This window comes from Sapajus apella, unplaced genomic scaffold, assembly GCF_009761245.1.
Source record: "Sapajus apella isolate SASKATOON/1434 unplaced genomic scaffold, GSC_monkey_1.0 scaffold117, whole genome shotgun sequence".
Taxonomy (NCBI): domain Eukaryota; kingdom Metazoa; phylum Chordata; class Mammalia; order Primates; family Cebidae; genus Sapajus; species Sapajus apella.
Window position 1 is genome coordinate 1397046 of NW_022437057.1, and position 23524 is coordinate 1420569.

The 23524-nt window shown below is 40.7% G+C and overlaps 1 protein-coding gene and 1 pseudogene across 9 annotated transcripts in view; one reads left to right on the forward strand and one right to left on the reverse strand.

The window, feature by feature from the left end:
* FBXW11 (F-box and WD repeat domain containing 11) overlaps nucleotides 1-23524 on the reverse strand; it is a 150659-nt gene that overhangs the window by 99695 nt on the left and 27440 nt on the right. The window lies entirely within an intron of this gene.
* Nucleotides 19738-21318, forward strand: LOC116538095 (annotated as a pseudogene). Its single transcript, XR_004263500.1, has 2 exons — nucleotides 19738-20698; nucleotides 21005-21318. The product of XR_004263500.1 is annotated as a nucleophosmin pseudogene (transcript).

The following is a 23524-nucleotide window of genomic DNA, read 5'->3' on the forward strand; positions in this document are numbered from 1 at the left end:
AAAAAAAAAAAAAAAAAAAAAAAAAAAATGAACATATATATAATGGCTACTACTTAATAACCATTAGACCATAATGTTCAATCATTCAGATTTAAAGTCAATTAATTTACTATGGCAAAATCAGTAATCATGCAAAAAAAACTAAAGGTGTTTGGGTTCACCGAAAACATCCCAGAAGTCTTGGATCCAAGTTCATATACTTGTTTGTTCTAGCTATAATTAGAATAGCCAAATACCCTCATTTGCCCGAGAAAGTCCTAGATGATATTGTCCCCACATAACTTTCACTCTCAAAAGTGTTCTGGTTTGGTGGATAAATTCTACAATCACCCAGCTGCAATACAAAGATCGCTTTGCTTGAAATCAGAGACCTGGGTTCCTTTCTAGCATCTGCCACTTACTAGTTACATTTCACCTATAATACAAGGAATATTGAGATTACTTAGAAAAGGCATTTTAAAAAAAAGAATACAAAATCAGAGGAACCAAATGGAATAAAAAATTGAGCAGTGCCAGGCGTGGTGGTGTGTGCCTGTAGTCCCAGCTACTGGAGAGGCTGAGGTGAGAGGATCGCTTGAGTCCAGGAGTTCTGGGCTGTAGTGCACTATGCCGATCAGGTGTCCGCACTAAGTTCGGCATCAACATGGTGACCTCCTGAGAGCAGGGAACCACCAGGTTGCCTAAGGAGGGGTGAACCGGCCCAGGTTGGAAAGGGAACAGGTCAAAACTCCCGTGCTGATCAGTAGTGGGATTGAGCCTGTGAATAGTCACTGCACTCCAGCCTGGGCAACATAGCAAGACCCCGTCTCTTTAAAAAAAAAAAAAAAAATTCAGCAGCTTTCTGGTAACAATGAAAATGACACACTTCCAAGGTATGCCTTTATTCCAAAGCTTACCATAGCCAATACAGTGGCAATATATCATCAAAACTCCAGGCACACAAATTTAGTTGCCCCAACACTTTCATATCAGAGTGCCAAACACATAAAAGGTGCTGAATGTTTGCATAAAATAATGAAAGTAGTTGCCATTTGTCAAGCTTCTGTTATATGCTAGACAGCTGAAATGGTAAACTCTCATAATAACCCTTGTAAAATAGGTATTATTCCATTTTACGATGAGGAAACTGAAGATCAGGAAAGAGATATCAAGCAGAGTCCCATGGAATTTTTTTTCAATTAAGAAAAAAAAATTTTTTAATTAAAAAGGAAATAGCCTGATTTGTTAAAACAGCAACATAAGCCAAGGGCGGTGGCTCACACCTATAATCTTAGCACTTTAGGAAGCTGAGGTGGGCAGATCACTTGAGGTGAGGAGTTCAAGACCAGCCTGGCCAACATGGTGAAACCCCGCCTCTACTAAAAGCACAAAAATTAGCCCGGCATGGTGGCACGCACCTGTAATCCCAGCTCCGCGGGAGGCTGAGGCAGGAGACTGCTTAAACCCAGAAATCAGAGGTTGCAGTGAGCCAAGACCACACCACTGTACTCCAGCCTGGGAGACAGAGTGAGACTGTCTCAAGAAAAAAAAACAACAACAATAACGAAAAAAAAAAACCACAGCAACTTGTCCAAGGTTCAGGAGAATAAGGGCTAATAATTGATGGCAGAATTAGGACTAGAAATTAAACCTGACAAACTTTCTTTCACTATAACAAACACTATCCAGAGATATTCTCATACATGTTTAATAAAAGAATCCTTACATCAGCATACATCACAAGTGGATGGGCAAAAAAGAGAGTTTAAGGACTATATGCCTAGCCAGATGAGGTGGCTCACGCCTGTAATCCCAGCACTTCAGGAGGCCGAGATTGGAGGACTGCTTAAGCCCAGGAGTTTGAGTCCAGCCTGAGCAACATGGTGAAACCCCACCTTTACGAAAAATACAAAAATTAGACAGGCATGGTGGCATGCATTTATAGTACCAGCTGCTCGGGAGGCTGAGGTGGAAGGATTGCTTCAGCCTGGGAGGTGGAGGTTGCAGTGAGCCAAGATATCAGCACTACACTCCAGCCTGGGCAACAGAGTGGGATCCTACCTCAACAACAACAAAAAAAGGATTATATCTGGATTCAGCAACTAATATCATATTAACACCAATGTTCATCTGTAAATCATTTTTTACTCATTCAGTAAAAAGTCACGTTCCCTCTTCAAGGGTTAACAGTATTTGCCTCAAAGGGTAAAAACCATGAAAGCATAAGGTATTATTGATTAGATTCTGCTAATAACTTGGAATCTGTAACTTTTTAAAAGGCTATTTTTCACATTCAATAAATCAAAAAATTAGATTGTGAAAACAGGAAGGCATTTTAAACACTATTTAGTAACCACCCACCACTGATTTTAGATTAGAGGTGAAGAAACTAAGCCCAAATTAGAAAAATAATGATATTCCCAAGGCTTTTTAACCATTTAATAATTTAATCGATACCAAAAATGTGGAAAACAATCAACATAAAGAAGATTTTCAGTGAACTAGATTTTTAAACATTAACCATTTATTAGAAGTCTCATACTTCAAAGCTTTTTGAAGTCTGTTATTTAACTTGCATATTCAGGAAAAGATTTTTAAAGGACCCTCTGAGGGTTAGATTTCCAAGACTTTCTCTTCATAATATGTATCGTAGATACTGTGAGATATAAAGAATGATGCCAGTATTTACTATTTATTAGATGCCAACATCAAGCTAATTACTTTATAAAGGATATCACACCTCATTTTCACAATAATCCTATAAAATAGACATTACTTTCCCCAGCATTCAGAAGAGGAAACACAGGCTCGGAGATGAAGTAACTTACTTATCCAAAATTGCATAGTGCTGGGTTGGTGCCAAGATTTCAATCCAGGTCTGAGGCAAGAGTACTTTTCACTATGCTTCATACCTTACACTATTTGCTTCAGAACAGAATGCAGGAAGAGATAGCTTGATCCTAGGTATCACCCAAGCTGGTATGCGGAGCAACTGCCAATATCTACTAATCCGAGGTCTCAACTCTCAGATCATCCAAAACTGGGAACTTCCAGTTTCAAGACAATATTGTTTTCCATTTCTAAGAGCACAGATAGTGGTTAAAGGGTATTATAACTGCCGACTTTCACACTCAACAATTACTTTGAAGCTAAGTGACCGCCCATATTGCTGAAAAACAGTCTCTACTCAACACAAAATGCTGCTCTAGGAAATACACCCACCTTTTAGTAAGAAAGTCTGTACCTGCTAGCCAAAACAAGGTAGGTTCCTCTTAGGTCTTAGATCTAATAGATCAGGAGGACACTGATCCAACTTGAAAATAATGGATAAAAATAAAAGTTCCACATTCATCAATCTAAGGGCATTAAAATACAGCTAGGACCACAACAGTAGTTGATTCTTTTTTTTTTTCTTTTGAGATGGAGTCTCACTGTCACCCAGGCTGGAGTACAGTGCCATGATCTTGGCTCATTGAAACCTCCACCTCCCAGGTTCAAGCAATTCTCCTGCCTCAGCCTCCCAAGGAGCTGGATTACAGGCACCCGCCACCATGCCTGGCTAATTTTTGTACTTTAGTAGAGACAGGGTTTCACCATGTTGCCAGGCTGGTCTTGCACTCCAGGCCTCAGGTGATCCACCTGCCTCGGCCTCCCAAAGTGCTGGGATTACAGGCAGGAGCCACCACTTCTGGCCATTAAGTGATTCTTGAAGCTTCTGATTTTTAATTTAGGGACATGGCTGGAAACCCATGTCGATCTTCTGGAATAACTATTTTCCATGATTGTTTAACTGAGTAATGAAAAGATTTCTTCATATATAGCTAAATTCACAGCATAGACGATTATTCTTTTTTAAGTGAACAGTGTTCTTTCATGTTGCTAAAATGTGCCTGAAGAATACCGCTGATACCATGAGTATTTACCAGTTTTAACAAATACTTATTAAGCCAACAACAATACACACTAAGCCTCTTTCCTCTTGAGATCTTAGCCTTGAGCTCAACAAAAACAACCCAGGAGAATCACAGTAGGGATACTTAAGCTTTGGAGGGTCAAAAACTGCCAAGATACATTTGTTGTAATTTCATATCTACTTGTAATGATCAATATTCTAATTTAGGATTGTACATAGAGAACGGGAAATGATTCATAATGCGTTGTAATATTAACAGCTAATATCTAATTAGATTGTGCATTTATAGGTTCTATAGCTGAAGAAAATAATATTAGCCAGGGAAGCTGATAGTGTTTATTGCTTTTGCCATATCCACTATATAATCAAAAAAAAAAACTAAATCAAAGCCACTATGCTGAGAAACACTGTAAGTCAGTAAAGACAAAAAGAATAATCTCTTTTGGCATTTTTTAAAAGGAAAAAGAAAGTGTATTAAAAGAGGTAGGAGAAAAATGTCCTAGGCTCTCTTCCTATTGCCATAGGAACAAATCAAAAGGAAAAGTGGTTGAAGGCACCTTGTATTCTGATTGGCCCACTTGAAGAGCTCACAAAAGCTAACTTCAGTCTGTTTTTAGATGGGATTGTTTTGAATCTCCTGCCCTGATTTCTTCTCAAAGAAGCAATTCTTTTAAAAGTTTCCCAAAGAGGTATTTCATGTTAATCATCTCTCTAATGTTATAACTTCTGATTTGGAAATCTGCCTTATTATAGATTTTCTATAACTCCCCCCAACCAACCTTTTTATTTAATCCACTTCCCACAGAATCATTACCAGCTTCTTCTCACTCCTGTCATCATGATTGAAGTAACCAAGTTGAGTGGCTTAAGTACACTGTTCCATTAAGCAAAAAAACTTCTGAACTTATATCTATCTGTACATAGTAAAGCAATTAAGACATTCTCTTTATTCTCCAGGAGCTCACAAGAGGGAGTCTTAGAATGTATAATGTAAATACACACACACGCGCGCGCGCACACACACACACACACACACACACATACATACACACACATACATACACACACAAATATGAACTTAAACCACCCAAACAAAGGGGATACCTGAACTAATTCACAAAGGGTAAGTAGGAGGCAGCCAGGGGAAAAAGAGAAAGACATTCCAAGAAGAATAAATAGCATAAGCAAAGCCAAAGAGGTAAAAAATAAAACATCCTATGCAAGTATCTGCAATTAATTTAGCATTAAAATATTTAAGTGTGAGATGAGAAAAGCTTAGCATGACAGGGAGAGGCCAAACAACAGAGGTCTCTCCTATACCATTCTATCTCACTTGGGACTTCATCCTGTAGAACAGCTCTTAAATTCTGTGCTTCAGCCCACCAATGATCCAATGCTTCTCAGCTGTGTCATCCAATTTTACATCAATGCGTGTAACTTTTTTTTTTTTCAGCAACTCAGCACATACACTGTTTGTACAATATCTGCCAGAGAGGAATAGAAGCAGATCATGCAACACACAGGTGGAGGTCGAGAGGGGATGGGGGTTTTTAAGACTAAAAGGTAAGGCATAAAGCATAATATCAAGCCAAAGCCAAAGCCAAGCCAATTCAAGCCAGCATTAAAGAAGGATCCCATGTTTTCTAGAACACGTGGAGAATATTTGCCACAAACGATAAATGAAGTCTGCTCAACAGCAACCGAATGACAAAGAGTGTAAACAGACAGTACAAAAACCATAGATGTTTTTATAGATACTACATTATGGATTTTGTTAAAGACTAGTAAGAATGTTTTTAATCTATTAAATTTCTTTAAGTGAGACATCCAAAATTTCAATATTCAGATCACTGCTACAGACAATGATGAGAGAGCTATTAAACTGTTTTAAGCAAAGGAATGACCCTTGGCAGCTACAGCCAAGCTTGATTTGCAGAGAAGAAAGATAAATCTCTTAGAGAATCTACAAGATAGTAGCTCATTTTTATTTCACAACCAAAGCAATTTCTTTCAGATGGGCTACAAAGAGCAGACACAAGCACCAGCCCTTACCAACTTTCATACTCAGTCTAGGTCCTTCCCCACCCCCCCAACCCCCCACATAACTTCCACCAGGCCCTACTAATAGAATATAAAACAAAAAGGACCATGATAATGAAATGGGAGCTACCAGATGAAGAGGAGAAATAAAAGATCCATTTCACAGTAATCATTTGGCAGTAATGCCCTTTCCACTGGGAATCTCTAGCCATGAGTGAGAACTGGATCCTGAAGAATCAGACAGTAGGGTGGGCTCAAGGAGAGTACATTAACTCCAGCTCTCTAAACCTGGATTAAACAGCTAGAGTCCCCATTCAGTTTCTGCTGAAGACTGCCAAATAAACTAAGCAGTAAAGTTAATCCATCTTAGGAATTATCCTATCATGCCTCATCTCTCAGCCTGTTGCTTTTCAAGAAGCAGTAGTATTTGTAATGAAAATAAGGCTACAAAGCATTCAGAAGAGTCTTCAAAAATTCAGAACCTAGACTTCCACTGTTAAAATGTCTGATGGCAACCTATAAGAAATAGCACTCTGACCACAATAATTGCATTGCTTTTAAAACCAAGAATCACAATATAGTAATCAGGTTGTAAAATAAAAGTTAATTCACAGTTTTAAGGCATTTTCTATAACCTTTCATAGAAATGAATACTGGCCCACTACTTTAATGTGCAAAATACTTTCTTTTCCTTGTAATGGGATTTTATAATAACAGAATTTGATAGTAAACATGTGACATGTAACCAAAAAAGTTTACATTTTAATTCTTAGCAATTGTATTGTCATAATATTATACCATGGGGTATTTTCAGGCTGTAATATATGTTAAGGGAAGAAAAGGGGATGCAGAGAAATAGGTAGAAAGGGGAGAAAAAAATAAAAATGAGAAGAATGAGGAAAATCAAAATTTACTATCTGCCAAGTTTTTAGAGATTCAAAAACACCCCAAAAGTAGTGGAATCAGGACTCCAAGTCAGAAGCCAAACTTTCCTTAAACACTACGATAATTTTTTTTAAAATTAGTTACTGTCCATACAATTTTCATCTTGAATCATTCTAAGATAAGATATCAGAACCTGGTCAGGCAAGGTGGCTTATGTCTATAATCCCAGCGCTATGTGAGGCCAAGGCAGGGAATTACTTGAAGTCAGGAGTTTGAGACAAGCCTGGTCAACATGGTAAAACCCTGTCTAATGAAAATACAAAAAATTAGCCAGGCGTGGTGGCATGCACCTATGATCCCATCTACTCAGGAAACTGAGGCACGAGAATTGCTTGAACCCAGGAGGCAGAGGTTGCCAACATTGTGCCACTGTACTCCAGCATGGGCAACAGAGCAAAACTCTTGTCTTTAAAAAAAAAAAAAAAAAATACCAGAACCCAAAAGCACTAAAACTAAAACGGATCTTCACCATAATCTCTCTGGTAGAGAGATGAAGGGTAATGTTCTTTTCAAATTTTTATTCATTCACATTTTTCGATTTTTCTCCAATGACCACCTAGTACTCATGTTAATACCTTAATACTACCTTGTGTAATTTTAAGTGATACCTTTTTTTTTTAATTATAAACAGTAACTTGACTATTTTTTTAATGGGACAGTTCCCAACATATTCACAAATTGATATGGTTTGGCTCTGTGTCCCCACCCAAATCTTATCTAATTGTCATCCCCACATGTCAGGGGAGGAGCCTGGAAGGAACTAATTGAATCATGGAGCAGACTCCTCCCTTGCTGTTCTCGAGATAGTGAGTTCTCACGAAATCTCGCTGTTGACCGTGTGTGGAACTCTCCCCTTCTAGTTCTCTCCTGCTTCACCTTGGTAAAACATGCTTGTTTCCCCTTTGCCTTCAGCCATGATTGTAAGTTTCCTGAGGCCTCCCAGTCATGCTTCCTGTTAAGCCTGCAGAACTGTGAGTCAATTAAACCCCTTTTCTTTATGAATTACTCCCTCTCAGATAGTTCTTCACAGTATGAGAATGGACTAAAACACAATTTAATAAAAACATATTCTTTTACCAGGAATTAATTTTGAGACCATCTTAAACACCTAGTTTAAAATGAGTTAAAATGCTAAGTTCTAGAAAAATATTTCACCTAATGGCCCTTGGAAACAGCAGTGAACATCAAAATCATGATGGTTTATTCCTGAGGAAATCCAAAGGAGAAAACATGATCCTTGTCCACTTAACAACTACCACCGGTGATTCAAAAATGTCACCAGGTTTTTCAGAGCTCTTACAGAAGCTGGAGGAGGAAAAAATTAGATGTTTGAAGTGGGAAGTGGAATCTCTATTCTGAGCAGCATGACAGTGAACAGGGTGTAACAAAATAATCTATTTCCGGCACAGCCACATGGGTCCTCAGTTGTACTAGGACCAGTCTGAGATTCAGTTGCCAAGGGGGAACAGAATCCCCCAGCAAGCTTAAATCAGTTAAATCAGTCTGAACTCAATCCCAATGAGGTTTATCCAAGATCTATAAATCCTGAGCCTGGAGAAAATTTAACACTTAAGTACATCTGGGCCTTTGCTGGTTAGCATCTGTGCTCCATTAGGAAAGTTTTTCAGGACTAGGGGAAGACCTCTCCACCCTAAGTTTAACCTTTTCAATAAAAATGTTAATGACATGAAAATTAACAAAGAAGGATACGTTGGGCTGGGAGGGAGTACAAACTGAGCACCCTATGGCTATACTGTACTTATTAACTCTCATACAACCTCTGGCCAAAGAAGCAGCTGAGTTTCACAGATAAGAAAAACTGAGGACCAGAGGCATCAAATCACTTGCCAGAGGTGAAAAATGGCAGAACTGCATCTATCTGACTCCAAAATCCCTGCTTTCTCCCCTGATCTATATTGCCTGTCACTTCCTTTGCCTGACATTAAACTCTGTAGGGCAGCATGTTTCCCTGACTGATTTTCAAATTGTATCTACCTGTCATTCATCTATATTGCTGATGGGAGTGGAATTGTGTAATTGATAGAATCCCTGGTGTGCACAATTCTGCAATACATTGTCAAGACTCGAAACTCACATTATTTGACTCAGCAATTTCACATGTAAGAAACTGTATCAAGGAGAAAAAAAAATATATGTCCAAAAAATAGCCAAGATGTCCATCACATCACTGTTCATAATAGCAAAGGGAAAATGCCAACAAAAGGGACTGGTTCTGCAAATCAGGGATTACTCATAAGACAAAATACTGTGTCTCCACCAAATACAAATCATGCTATAGGAATCTATTTATAGACACCAAAGGAAGTTTAATATGTAGAAAGAAAGTTACAGTACACCAAAAGAGTTCAAGAAACTTTAAGTGAATAAAAGCAACAAACCAGGACTTATATTATGATCCTATTTTTATTTAACAAATATAAAATATATATATATATTGTGTGTGTGTGTGTAAATCTGGAATTAATACAGGTAATTTTTACTTTATTCTTTTTGGCTGCCATATTTTTTCAGATGAGGCCCATATACAATTGACAACCCAAACTTCTCAATTATCTCTCCTCTGAGCCACCTCTACACCGAATACTGACATTTCCACAGTTATTCAGGTCATAGCAACTTGCCCCCTGATTGTAGGTCATTTTCCTAATGAAGGTGGAGAGCAGGTAGGGTTAGGCCAGCTATCAGAATTTGGTTGCACTCTGAGGTAACAAAGACACTATTGCTCAATTCATTTCAATGCCTGTGGCTTCTAAATAACTAACAGAGGGTCTCCAGTCAGAAAACAACTAAGTAAGGGTGTTGTGTCTTCTAAATTATCACTTCTAAATATGTGACAGTACCAGGTCCACACTGCATGACATCTGAGAGGCCTTCCAGGTGACAAAACTAAAAACCCAGCTTGTTTTTTAGACATTTTCTAGGAACGGAGAGACATCTGCTCTCATTATCTATACCAGTGTCCCTGTCCCCACCTTGAGTTAATCCAACTTCCCCTTCCTTAGCATCTAAGACACCGATGCTGGCTGTATCGCTTTCTGGTCCTTCTACCCACCACCATGAGTCAAAAGACTTTTAATCAGAGACTTTCTGGAAATATGTGCACAAGAAGATCCTCACTGCCCTCTAATATACCACACCAAAACCCTTATCCTACTTTCATTTAAGAGAGGGCAAAGTTGACCACGTTTTTAAAAGAACATTAGAACACATGGAAGGGGCCAGGTGTGGCTAACATCTGTAATCCCAGCACTTCGGGAGGTCAAGGTGGGTGGATCACAAGGTCAGGAGTTAGAGGCAAGCTTGGCCAATATGGTGAAACCTGTCTCTATTGAAAATACAAAAATTAGCCAGGCATGGTAGCAGGGCCTGTAGTCCCAGCTACTCAGGAGGCTGAGGCAGGAGAATCACTTGAACCCAAGAGGTGGAGGTTGCAGTGAATTGAGATCGTGCCACTGCACTCCAGTCTGGGCAACATGGCGAGACTCTGTCCCCCCCAAAAAAAGAACATATGGAAGGAAAAACATTTTTCTTCTAATGTAATGAACATTCTCATTTTTATCTAGGAAGAGATACCACTTTCTGGAAGATTACCTGAGAAATATATCTTCTCTCAATAAAGGTTTGACATAATTATCACCAGACTACATCATATTTCTATTTTATCTTTTTTACTTTAAACTGCTTATTCATTTAAAAAAGTTTACTAAACAGCAAGTATACTAGATGCTTTGATAGACAAGAATTCTCAAAACTATATATTATGGTATTAAAAATAATTTCTGCAAATAAAGCTATATTACTTCTATTACTTCTGGTTTGCTAAAGGGAGAAAGATGGCTAAACTCCTAAAGTATGAAACATTTTAAATACATGCAGTTTCACTACCTTCAAGAGTATTAAAATTTAACTAGCAGCTTTTTTTGTTTTTGTTTTTGTTCTGAGACAGAGTCTCACTCTGTCAGCCAGGCGGAGTGCAGTACATGACCTCAGCTCACTACAACTTCTGCCTTTCAGGTTCAAGTGATTCTCATGCCTCAGTCTCCCAAGTAGACCTGGGATTACAGGTGTGCACCACCACACTCAGCTAATTTTTTCTATTTTAGGTAGAGACAGGGTTTCACTGTGTTGGCCAGGCTGGTCTTGAACTCCTAGCCTCCAGTGATCCATCCACCTCAGCCTCCCAAAGTGCTGGGATTACAGGCATAAGCAACCACGCCTGGCCTAATTAGTGGTATTTTTTGAATTTTTTTGTAGACTTGTCACTTCCAAAGACTTTCAAAGTCCATCTAACATGCTCCTTGTCTCACTGAGCACTCTGAATAATTACCTGTAGAATAAAAGTTGGCCCTGTTAAAAAATCTTTTGAATTCTGATATGTTTTGTCTCCCTGTCCCCACCCAAATCTCATCTCAAATTGTAATCCGCATAACCCATACGCATCGAGGGAGAGATCTGGTGGGAGGTGACTGGATCACGGAGGCAGTCTCCCTATTCTGTTCTTGTGATAGTAAGTTCTCACGAGATCTGATGGTTTTATGAGTGTTTGACAGGTCCTCCTCTCCCGCCTACCACCATGTAAGACATGGCTGCTTCCCCTTCCATCATGCTTCTAAGTTTCCTGAGGCCTCCTCAGCCATGGGGAACTGTGAACCAATTCAACCTCTTTTCTTTATGAATCACCCAGTCTCAGGCAGCTCTTTACAGCAGTGTGAGAACAAACTAATACCAATTCAAACCATATATCATGTAAACAAGCCCTCTACTATTTTATAAACACTGCTCATTTCTCAAATACATACAGCATTTATTTTCAAAGACCTAACGGGCCCCTACACCAAATAAATATATGTTCCAAGTTAGTAGAGTTTCAATTTTATATACAAACACCCACACAGAGATTTGGAAAATAATGGTAATAAAAATTTTCCTTCTTTATCTAAGAACAGCATGAAAAGTGGGTTGTCAAAGCTAACAGATATAAAGTGGCACATTTTATCATCCCTTAATTTTATAGCAAACTTTACACTTGTTCTTTCTTCTTCTTCATGTAGTTCATTGTTCTTGTATCCTAAGCTGAACTTGGTTTCAAATAAAAATAAAATGTGTGCTTTACAGTCCACCGGGCTCTAAGAAATTAATTTGTCTTTCAACCAGGGGCTAGGATAGCCTTAGAGTGAGGGATTCCTGCTGCTTGCTGCACAGCAAGGATGTCTTTGATTCTCTTCACATTGTTCAAATCCTGCAGGCAACTGGAAAAAGGGAGTTCTCACGAGTTGAACCAAGGAATTTCACTAAATTCTGGAGCTGAAAGGGACCCTATAGAGTTTAGAGACCATTTTGTCTATGTTCTTAAAATATTTTTCTAGCCCGGTTCCTCTAAATCTCTCACACTGTGCTGTCAGTACCTACCCCTTGAAAGCACCTAGTCTTAACAGCAGATTGTCACAGCTGAACTCATGCAACAATAAAGTCAATCTATAGGTTTACAGATGCTTTTTGCATGTGTACACATGAATGTGTACAGAAAACAACACTCTGGAACTTCTCACTAAGGAAGTAATAAAGTTATGATGTACAGGGCCAATACAAATTTACAAGATACTGGACTGCTTATAAACTTGTCAGAAACTGTTCAACTCCATTGCTTTAATAACTTTAAGAATGACGTGGCTATAAGAAATCAGTCAAGATGTTCTACAAAGCACAGAGTACAGAAATCACCATCATAAATTTTTCATTAACTCTGACAGACTACCAAATTAAGAGAAGAATCAGAAGACTAATCTCATGGGGACATTTCCAGTTACGTTTAAGAGAAAAAAAACAATTGTAATTCACATCCTTTTTTTAGAGACAGGGTCTCACTGTTGCCTAGGCTAGAGAGTACAGTGGTGCCGTCAGAGCTCACTGCAGCCTCAAACTCATGGGCTCAAACAATCTTCCCGCCTCAGCTTCCTGAGTAGCTAGGACTACAAGTGCAGCCCATCACACCCAGCCTGCGATGATGCACTTTACCCCAGACTCATCTTTTTGTCCCATTTTTCATCTTCATTTTCTCACTTGTTTTGTTTTCAATCTTCCTACACTGTATACGTCACTGTAATCACTCAAATCCTTTTTCTGAAATAAACTCAAGTTTCTGTATATGCTACCAGCAGCAAAAGTCATTACATTTTTATAGGCAGTGAGGAGAGGGAAAAAAAAGTTCTTACATTTTTGAAGGAGAAAAAGGGAAAAGTTGAAAATTAAAAACTATAGGGATGCTGGGCATGGTGGCTCATACCTGTAATCCCAGCACTTTGGCAGGCCAAGGAGGGTGGATTGCTTGAGCACAGGAGATCGACACCAGCCTGGGCAACACAGCAAAACCCTGTCTCTACAGAAGATACAAAAAAAAATAGCTGGGTGTGGTGGTGGATGCCTGTAGCACCAGCTACTCAGAAGGTTGAGGTAGGAGAATCACCAGAGCCTGGAAAGTCGAGGCTGCAGTGAGCCCAGATTGTGTTACTGCACTCCAGCCTGGACAGCTCACACCTGTAATCCCAGAACTTTGGGAGGCTAAGGCAGGAAAACAGCTTGAGCCCTGGAGTTCGGTCTGAGCAACATAATGAGATCTTGTCTCTACAAAAATAGATAAATAAATTAGCTGGATGTGGTAGTGCACACCTCTGTCCCAGCTACTAGGGAAGCTGAAGTAGAAGGATCGCTTGAGCCCTGAAGGTTAAGGCTACAGTGAGCCAAGATCACGCCACTGCACTCCAGCCTGGGCAATCGAGTGAGACTCTGTCTCAAAAAAAAAAAAAAAAAAAAAAAGGCCAGGCACCGTGGTAACACACGCCTATAATCCCAATACTTTAGGAGGCCGAGGCAGGCAGATCACCTGAGGTCAGGAGTTCAAGACCAGCCTGGCCAACATGGCAAAACCCCAACTCTACTAAAAATGTAAAAATTAGAAGAGCACGGTGGCAGGTGCCTGTAATCCCAGCTACTCGGGAGGCTGAGGCAGGAGAATCACTTGAACCCCGGAGGCCGAGGTTGCAGTAAGCCAAGATCGTGCCACTGTGCTCCAACCTGGGCAACTGAGAGACACTCCTTCTCAAAAAATAAAAAAATAAAAAGTTTTATACAGGTACCTGCCACCATGCCTGGCTAATTTTTTTATTTTTAGTAGAAATGAGTTTTCGTCACGTTGGCCAGGCTGGTCTCAAACTCCGACCTCAGGTGACCCACCCAAAGTGCTGGGATTACAGGCATGAGCCACCATGCCCAGCAAGGACTAAAACACTAATACCAGTTGTTAGTGCCATAAAATGTGTCATCATTGACTCTGGCAAAAGAAACCACCACCTGTGAACATTCCAGCAGCCAGGTTATTGCTTCACTATCTATCATCAATAAACTGTCTGGGTTTTAACTCAGAAGAAGCCACATGCACAGAGGTGCTATGTTTTCAAAGACCACTCGGAAAAAATACAGAATATCATAAAAGAGAGTATTGTGGAGCTTGGGTGTTAGGCAACTATGCCATCTTGCTCCCAGACGAATAAACCCTCCTTTCTCTTGTATTCAGTGTCCAAGAGATCTGTTTCCCGCAGCCACTCCTGCTACATTTTGGTGCGTTAGCCGGGAAGCAAGTCTCGGATAGCAGACAGCGGTGAAAAGTCTCTTAGGTGGTTTGCCTAGCCCTGTGGAGCATCCCTGTAGGAGGACTCCTGCTCGCTGGGGTGATGCATCCTGAGAGCGCTCCTGGGCAGGTATTTGCCTGGTAGAAAACCCTAGCAAGAGCGGAGCAGGGAGGCCCTGCAGTGTGGATCCACCCAGTGGCTGAACACCGAGAAGGAACGAGTACTTGGGGAAGTCCAGACCACTGAATTTGGTAAGACTGAACCCGGGAAAGTAGCCCACCCCATTTTGGGTGGAAGCATGGCCTGATCACCCAGGGGTGCCAGATCGGCACTTTTGAAGGTAGCTCTCTCTGTAACTAACCTTGGAAGCTTTTGCTTATGGTTTTGAATTGGAAGGAGAGCAATCGGATGTGTGTGTGTGTGTGTGGATGTGTCCAGCCAGACTCATCAGTCATAAAAGGTATCGGGCCCATTAGGAAGGGCCTCATGCATCGAGCAATTTGTAATTTTTATTTTTTAAAAAGAATATCGCCGGGCGCGGTGGCTCAAGCCTGTAATCCCAGCACTTTGGGAGGCCGAGGCGGGTGGATCACGAGGTCAAGAGATCGAGACCATCCTGGTCAACATGGTGAAACCCCGTCTCTACTAAAATTACAAAAAATTAGCTGGGCATGGTGGTGTGTGCCTGTAATCCCAGCTACTCAGGAGGCTGAGGCAGGAGAATTGCCTGAACCCAGGAGGCGGAGGTTGCGGTGAGCCGAGATCGCGCCATTGCACTCCAGCCTGGGTAACATGAGTGAAACTTCGTCTCAAAAAAAAAAAAAAAAGAATATCAAATACAATAATAAAAAGGTTAAAAAAAGAGAGAGAGAGAGTATTGTGGCACAGTGGAAAGATCACAGGTTTGTTTTATGTTTTATTTCATTCTGTTTCTTAATTGAGGGAAAACACACTGAACTTGAATCTAACCAGCCTCTAGATCTAGCTAAAATGTATAATACAAAGAGCAAAATATGTAAACCAAATGAGAACATAACCTGCAAAACCCAGAAAGCAGGAAGTTATACAGAACAAATAAGCAACCCAGCTTCTTCAATAAATAAAAAGCAAGAAAAAAAAGATGGGAGAGGCAATTTTTATAGATTCAAAGAGATATAAGAAACTATTCACTATAAGCAATCTGTGACCTAAGTCTGGATCCTGAATTCAAAAGGCAAACTACAAAACTAATTTGAGAAAAGCAGCAAACAAATTCCAATAGAGGGCATCCTACAATGTACCTGAGTGGCACTCCTCAAAACAGTCAAGGTCATCCAAAATGAGGACAGTTTGAGAAACCATCACAGCCACGAGAAGCCTAAGGACACACGACAACAAAGTGTAAGATGGTATCCTGGGTGAGATCATAGACCAGGAAAAAAAAATTAAGTAAAAACTAAGGAAATCCGAATAAATGCTGGACTTTAGTTAATAATAATGCATCAGTTCCGGTTCATTAATTGTAATGAATGTACCACACTAACATAAATGCTAATCATAATGAAAACTAGGGGGAATGGGGGTAGGAAAGGGGGACTGAAAATTCTGTACAACCTCAATTTTTCTGTAAGTTTCTGTAAATCTAAAACTGTTCTAAAAAATAGACAATTTAAAATATACTTATTAGATAGGCAAATATGAACACTTGGATATTTCAAAATTATTAGTTTTTTAGATGCAAATAATGGAATGATATGTATATATGTGTATGTTTTTAAGTCTTTGTTTTTGAGTACTTATCTTTTACAGAAACATACTGAACTATTCATGGATAGATGGCCCGGTAAAGTTAAGAGGGGAGATTAGGCCGGGCTCACACCCATAATCCCAGGACTTTGGGAAGCCAAGGCAGGCAGAACACGAGGTCAAGAGATCGAGACCATCCTGGCTAACAAAGTGAAACCCTGTATCTACTAAAAATACAAAAAATTAGCCTGTAGTCCCAGCTACCTGGGGGGAGGCTGAGGCAGGAGAATCACTTGAACCCAGGAAACAGAGGTTGCAGTGAGCCAAGATCGCGTTACTGCACTGCAGCCTGGGCGACAGAGCGAGACTCCATCTCCAAGGAAAAAAAAGGAGGCCAGGCGTGATGGCTCATGCTTGTAATCCCAGCACTTTGGGAGGCTGAGGCAGGCGGATCACAAGGTCAAGAGTTCAAGACCAGCCTGGCTAACACAGTGAAACCCTGTTGCTGCTACAAATGCAAAAATCAGCTGGGTGTGGTGGAGGGCACCTGTAATCCAAGCTACTCCGGAGGCTGAGGCAGGAGAATCGCTTGAACCCAGGAAGCAGAGGTTGCAGTGAGCCAAGATCGTGCCACTGTACTCCAGCCTAGGCAACAGAGCTAGACTCTGTCTCAAAAAAATAAATAAATAAAAAGTGGGGGAAAAAAAAAAAAAGAGGACAGATTAGAGCAATGTTTCCCAAAGTTTGGTACTCAAGATGATTTCTATTGGTACATGAAGATTATTTTAATGTTTAATAGCTATTATGTTTAATTTAAATCTATATGGTAAAAAATAAATAGGTAGCCCATCAAACACATGATTTTATAGATTTTAATTGTTTATGATAAAGTTCCCTTATGAATAAATTTATTGAAGCTAAAAAAACAGGAAGGGGCCAAGCATGATGACCTATGCCTGTTACTCAGGAGACTGAGAGAAGAGGATCACTTGAGGCCAGGGGGCTGCAGTGTGCTATGGCTGCACCTATAAATATTCACTGCACTTCAGCCTAGGCAACATACCAAGGCCTCATCTCTTAAAAACAGAGAGATCATTGTCAAAAAAACATGCAAAGGTGGGTTAAGATTCCAGGTCTAAAACTACGTGTCCTCATGCAAGTTACACAACCTAAGAGTTAGCTGTTTCAATGGCTAGAGAGACACAAGACCTGCTATATCAAAAGAGGCATCCAATAAACAATAGCTATGAAATTACTGATAAAAAATCAACCTAAAACTCCAAAACAGATGCCATATGCCACTCTAGAAAATAATGGAACCGGGAGAACAAGGAAGGGAAGAAGCATGAGAGTTTATAGAGGCAGTTTAGGGAGGGTGTGTCAAGGCTTCCCCCTTTTCTTCTCTATCTCCCAGATGCTGAGAATCTGCTGCTGGCCAGCCACAGCGTGAAGATCCTGCTCTTCTCCAGCCTCAGGCTCTCTTTAGTGCTGCTGGCTAAGAGGTGGTTATAGAGGTGGGGCCTTTAGAATAATCAGAAGAGTTTTATTTTTCTTACTCCAAGCTAGTGTGAGAAGAGCACAGGCATTATAATAAAAATGAATATTTCCTGGAATAGGTGGAAATAAAATAAAATAAAAATGAATGAATAAAATGTAAAATAAGTAAATAAAACCTATCACTTTGCTAGCTACATGATCCTGGGCAAAAAATTAATTACCTTCTCCAGTTCCCACTTCTTCACACGCTAAAACGTGGAAAACAAGTAAGTCTACCTTTCGAAGTTACAGTAAAGGTTAAAAGAAACAGTGGATGTAAATCTGGCAAACAGTAAGTATTTAACAAATACTAGTTCTCTCCTCCCTCCTTATTTTGGCAGAGGACAGAGAAACCCTTGGTGAATAAAAGGAATTAGGATGAACAAAAATCATAAAGAACAGCACTTCCAAAAGTGTGTGTCCCTTGGATCACACAGATTTTGAACCAAAATATACGGGGGCGGGGGGAATTCTGGGATCAGAAAGTTTGGGAAATGTTGGGAAACACATTATTAAAATGAGGACTATCAGGTGAGTTTCCAAGAGGAGATTATACACAGCATTTACTAACAACTCACAGGAATAATCAACCTATTAATCACTGAAACACTAGGATGGAGGGCTTGGAGAGAGGGAAGGAGGGGAGGAGCAGCAGTTAGGGCCATGAGGAGGTTCTTTTTCAGCTTTTGAAAGAAGTTTCTGATGCCAAATGTTTAATTTTAGGATCACGTCAATTAAGAGATGGTACTGAAACACAAAACAACGACAAGTTTAAGTAGCAAATATAAACACTTTGTTAGTAGAAACAGACTTTTGATATAAGATGGTAATTCTCATTTGCTCTTCCAAATGTATTCCCTCGTTCAACTGGGCAACTGCTTGGCAAGCACTGTGATAGATGCTGTTATGGTTTGTATGTGTCCTCCAAAAAGCACGTGTTGGAAACTTAAACCCAAATGTAACAGTGCTGGGAGGTGGGGCTTAATGGTAAGTGTGTAGGTCATGGGGGCTCCACTCTCATGAATGGATTAACGCCAATTATAAAAGGGTTTGAAGCTGCAAGTTCAATCTCTTGCTCTATCAGGCAAGCTTCTCTCATGATCTTCCATCTGTAGGATAACGCAGCAATGAAGGCCCTTTTGAGATTCCAGCCACTTACCCTTGGTCTTCCCAACCTCCAGGTGAGCTGGGCTCGGTGCCTCAGGCCTATAATCCCAGCACTAATTACAGTACTGAGCCCAAGGTGGGTGGATCACCTGAGGTCAGGAATTTGAGACCAGCCTGACCAACACAATGAAACCCCATCTCTACTAAAAATACAAGATTAAGCCAGGAGTGGTGGTGTACACCTGTAATCCCAGCTACTTGGGAGGCTGAGGCAGGAGAGTTGCTTGAACCGGGAAGGAGGTTGCAGTGAGTTGAGATCAGCCTGGGCAACAAGAATGAAACTCCGTCTCAAACAAAAAGGAAAGAAAGAAAGAAATGGCCGAGCGCGGTGGCTCAAGCCTGTAATCCCAGCACTTTGGAAGGCCGAGGCGGGTGGATCACGAGGTCAAGAGATCGAGACCATCCTGGTCAACATGGTGAAACCCCGTCTCTACTAAAAATACAAAAAATTAGCTGGGCATGGTGGCGCATGCCTGTAATCCCAGCTACTCAGGAGGCTGAAGCAGGAGAATTGCCTGAACCCGGGAGGCGGAGGTTGCGGTGAGCCGAGATCGCACCATTGCACTCCAGCCTGGGTAACAAGAGCGAAACTCCCCCCCCACCCCCAAAAAAAAAAAAAAAAAAAAAAAAAGAAAGAAATCTCTGGCCAGGCAAAGTGGCTCATGCCTGTAATCCCAGCACTTTAGTAGGTTGAGACAGCAAGATCACTTAAGCCCAAGAGTTAGAGGCCATCCTGGGCAACACAGAGAGACCCCACCTCTATAGAAAATTTAAAAATTATGTCCCTGGTGTGAGTCCGTCCTGGGCGGCTGTTCTTTTGAGCAGTGGTCGTTTATCTCCGTCCGCCTTCTCTTCCACGTAAGTGCGTGTCGCCACCCGATGGAAGATTCGATGGACATGGACATGAGCCCCCTGAGGCCCCAGAACTATCTTTTCAGTTGTGAACTAAAGGCCGACAAAGATTATCACTTTAAGGTGGATAATGATGAAAATGAGCACCAGTTATCTTTAAGAACGGTCAGTTCAGGAGCTGGTGCAAACGATGAGTTGCACACTGTTGAGGCAGAGGCAATGAATTACAAAGGCAGTCCAATTAAAGTAACACTGGCAACTTTGAAAATGTCTGTACAGCCAACGGTTTCCCTTGTGGGCTTTGAAATACCACCACCAGTGGTCTTACAATTGAAGTGTGGTTCAGGGCCAGTGCATATCAGTGGACAGCACTTAGTAGCTGTGGAGGAAGATGGAGAGTCAGAAGATGAGGAGGAGGAGGATGTGAAACTCTTAAGTATGTCTGGAAAGTCATCTGCCCCTGGAGGTGGTAGCAAGGTTCCACAGAAAAAAGTAAAACTTGCTGCTGATGAAGATGATGATGATGAAGATGATAACGATGATGATTTCGATGAGGAGGAAACTGAAGAAAAAGTGCCAGTGAAGAAATCTATACACGATATTCCAGCCAAAAATGCACAAAAGTCAAATCAGAATGGAAAAGACTCAAAACCATCATCAACACCAAGATCAAAAGGACAAGAATCCTTCAAAAAACAGGAAAAAACTCCTAAAACACCAAAAGGACCTAGTTCTGTAGAAGACATTAAAGCAAAAATGCAAGCAAGTATAGAAAAAGGTGGTTCTCTTCCCAAAGTGGAAGCCAAGTTCATCAATTATGTGAAGAATTACTTCCGGATGACTGACCAGGAGGCTATTCAAGATCTCTGGCAGTGGAGGAAGTCTCTTTAAGAAAATAGTTAGGCCGGGCGCGGTGGCTCACGCCTGTAATCCCAGCACTTTGGGAGGCCGAGGCGGGTGGATCACGAGGTCAAGAGATCAAGACCATCCTGGTCAACACGGTGAAACCCCGTCTCTACTAAAAATACAAAAAATCAGCTGGGTATGGTGGCACGTGCCTGTAATCCCAGCTACTCAGGAGGCTGAGGCAGAATTGCCTGAACCCAGGAGGCGGAGGTTGCGGTGAGCCGAGATCGTGCCATTGCACTCCAGCCTGGGTAACAAGAGCGAAACTCCGTCTCAAAAAAAAAAAAAAAAAAAAATAGTTTAAACAATTTGTTAAAAATTTTCCGTCTTATTTCATTTCTGTAACAGTTGATGTCTGGCTGTCCTTTTTATAATGCAGAGTGAGAATTTTCCCTGCGGTGTTTGATAAATGTTGTCCAGATACCATTGCCAAGAATGTGCTGTCCAAAATGCCTGTAGTTTTTAAAGATGGAACTCCACCCTTTGCTTGGTTTTAAGTATGTATGGAATGTTATGATAGGACACAGTAGTGGTGGTCAGACATGGAAATGGTGGGGAGACAAAAATATACATGTGAAATAAAACTCAGTATTTTAATAAAGTAAAAAAAATAAATAAATAATTTGGGTATGGAACCATATGTGGGCGGTCTCAGCTACTCAGGGAGCTGAGGTGAGAAGATCGCTAGAACCCAGCCTAGAAGGTTGAGGCTGCAGTGAGCCATGACTGCACCACTGCAACAGAGAGACCATGTCTCAAAAAAAAAAGAGAGAGAGAAAGGGAGAGACCTCTGTTCCTTCAAATTACCCAATCTCAGGTATTTTGTTATAGCAGCACAAAACAAACTAAGACAGATGCTGCGAATGAATATGCCATAAACTGAAGATGAAGCAACAGATATCTTTGCCCCCATGGAGATTACTTTCTAATAAGAGTTGATTGTCTAGCAGGGGATTATGTAGCACATTTGTGCATTAGTCTGTTTCATGCTGCTGACAAAGACATACTCAAGACTAGGCAAGTTACAAAAGAAAGAGGTTTAACTGGACTTACAGTTCCACATGGCTGGAGGACTCACAATCATGGCAGAAGGCAAGGAGGAGCAGGTCACAACGTGGAATGGCAGCAAGCAAAAAAGAGAGAAGCTTGTACAGGGAAACTCCCCATTTTTAAAAACATCAGATCTCGTGAGACGTATTCACTAACACGAGAACGGCACGAAAGACTTGCTCCCATGATTCAATCCCCTCCCAATGGATACCTCCCACAACACATGAGAATTCAAGATGAGATCTGGGTAGGGGGGGACAGCCAAATCATATCAATTTGTCAACTACAGTTACATTAATAGCTGTGAAAATTTAAAAAAAAAAAAAAAAAAAAAAAAAGAACTGACTGCTGCTAGAGCGTAACAAGGGAACTTAATCTATGAAGGTACCCAGGGGACCCAGACATGGTTCCTAAGGAGTTGATGCTTGAGCTCAACTCTGAAAGACAAGCAGAGGTTAACTGGGCAAGGAAGGAAGAAAGGGTGACCCCTCCTTAATAATGAGAACAAAGTATAATGCTTGTTGGAACCCTCAAGCAGGGTTCAGAGAAACAGAGAAAAAGGAGGAAAAAAAAAAATCACTGTAACAAAAGTACAGACAGCAAGGGTGAAAAAGAGCAAAAATAGACAAGACTCAGAAGGAAAACAGAGGTGTCAAAGTTGGGGTTACTGACTGATGTAACCAAAATCATCAAAGGATTATCAAAATAAAAGATAAACCACAATGGACTTGAATCCTGGCCAGCGGTGCCCTCCACATATAGAAGACATTTCAAGGTATTTCTAAAAATAAAATACAGAAAAAAAATGAACTAGAAATAGAGTTCACCGCATATAAAGAAAGAAAAGCCCACCTGAGAAGGGGAAGGAATTCCCAGCAGAAGCCCATCTCAAAGCAGCAAAGGCTAGAAGTAGGAGTGAGAGTCCTTGAAGCTGTCAGTGAGGCCAATAGCAACTGATCCTAAAGTGTTTCATAAAAAGCACCCAGAGCCAGGGTCTACCCAGAGAAGGGACCCAATTTCCATTACCAGGGACAGTATGCAGAGTAAGGCAAACACTTCCACAGCTGGCTTCTAACAAAAATGGCCATTTCAATCACAAAAGGGCAGCAGCAGTTCCCCAGTCACAACAAAATCCAAAGTTCCTCACCCCGGTGATTTCCCTCCGCCACACTCCCCCTTGCACCTAGAATCAGCAGAGCAGAACTACAACTAATTTTAACACTCCTCTTTCTTCACAAAAGAAATATGAATAGCCACCAATATTAGAAAAATACGTACAATATCACTAGTAATTTAAATATTTAATTCTTTAATCAAACTGGGATTTTTAAAGATTTATTAAAACCCTAAAATGGCATATAACATGGAGAAAATATGTTTCATACAGAGAATATAGTCTGTCATGGCACGTTCATAATGGTTAAGAACAGTGAGTAAAACCTTTGGCTATATAAAATATTCATGCTCTTTTAAAAAGTTCAAGACCATCCTGGGCAACACAGGGAGACCCCATCTCTACAAAAACTTCAAAAATTAGCCAGGCATTGTGTTGTATGCCTGTAGTCCCAGCTACTCAGTCGACTGAGGTGGGAGAATCGCTTGAGCCTGGGAAGTCAAGGCTACAGTTGAGGCATGAGCCACAATCACGCCGCTGCATTCCAGCCTGGGCAACAAAAACTCCTCTCAAAAAATAAATCTATGCATATAAAATACATTCATACATACAAGCATATGTACGTGTGTGTGTGTGTGTGTGTGTGTGTGT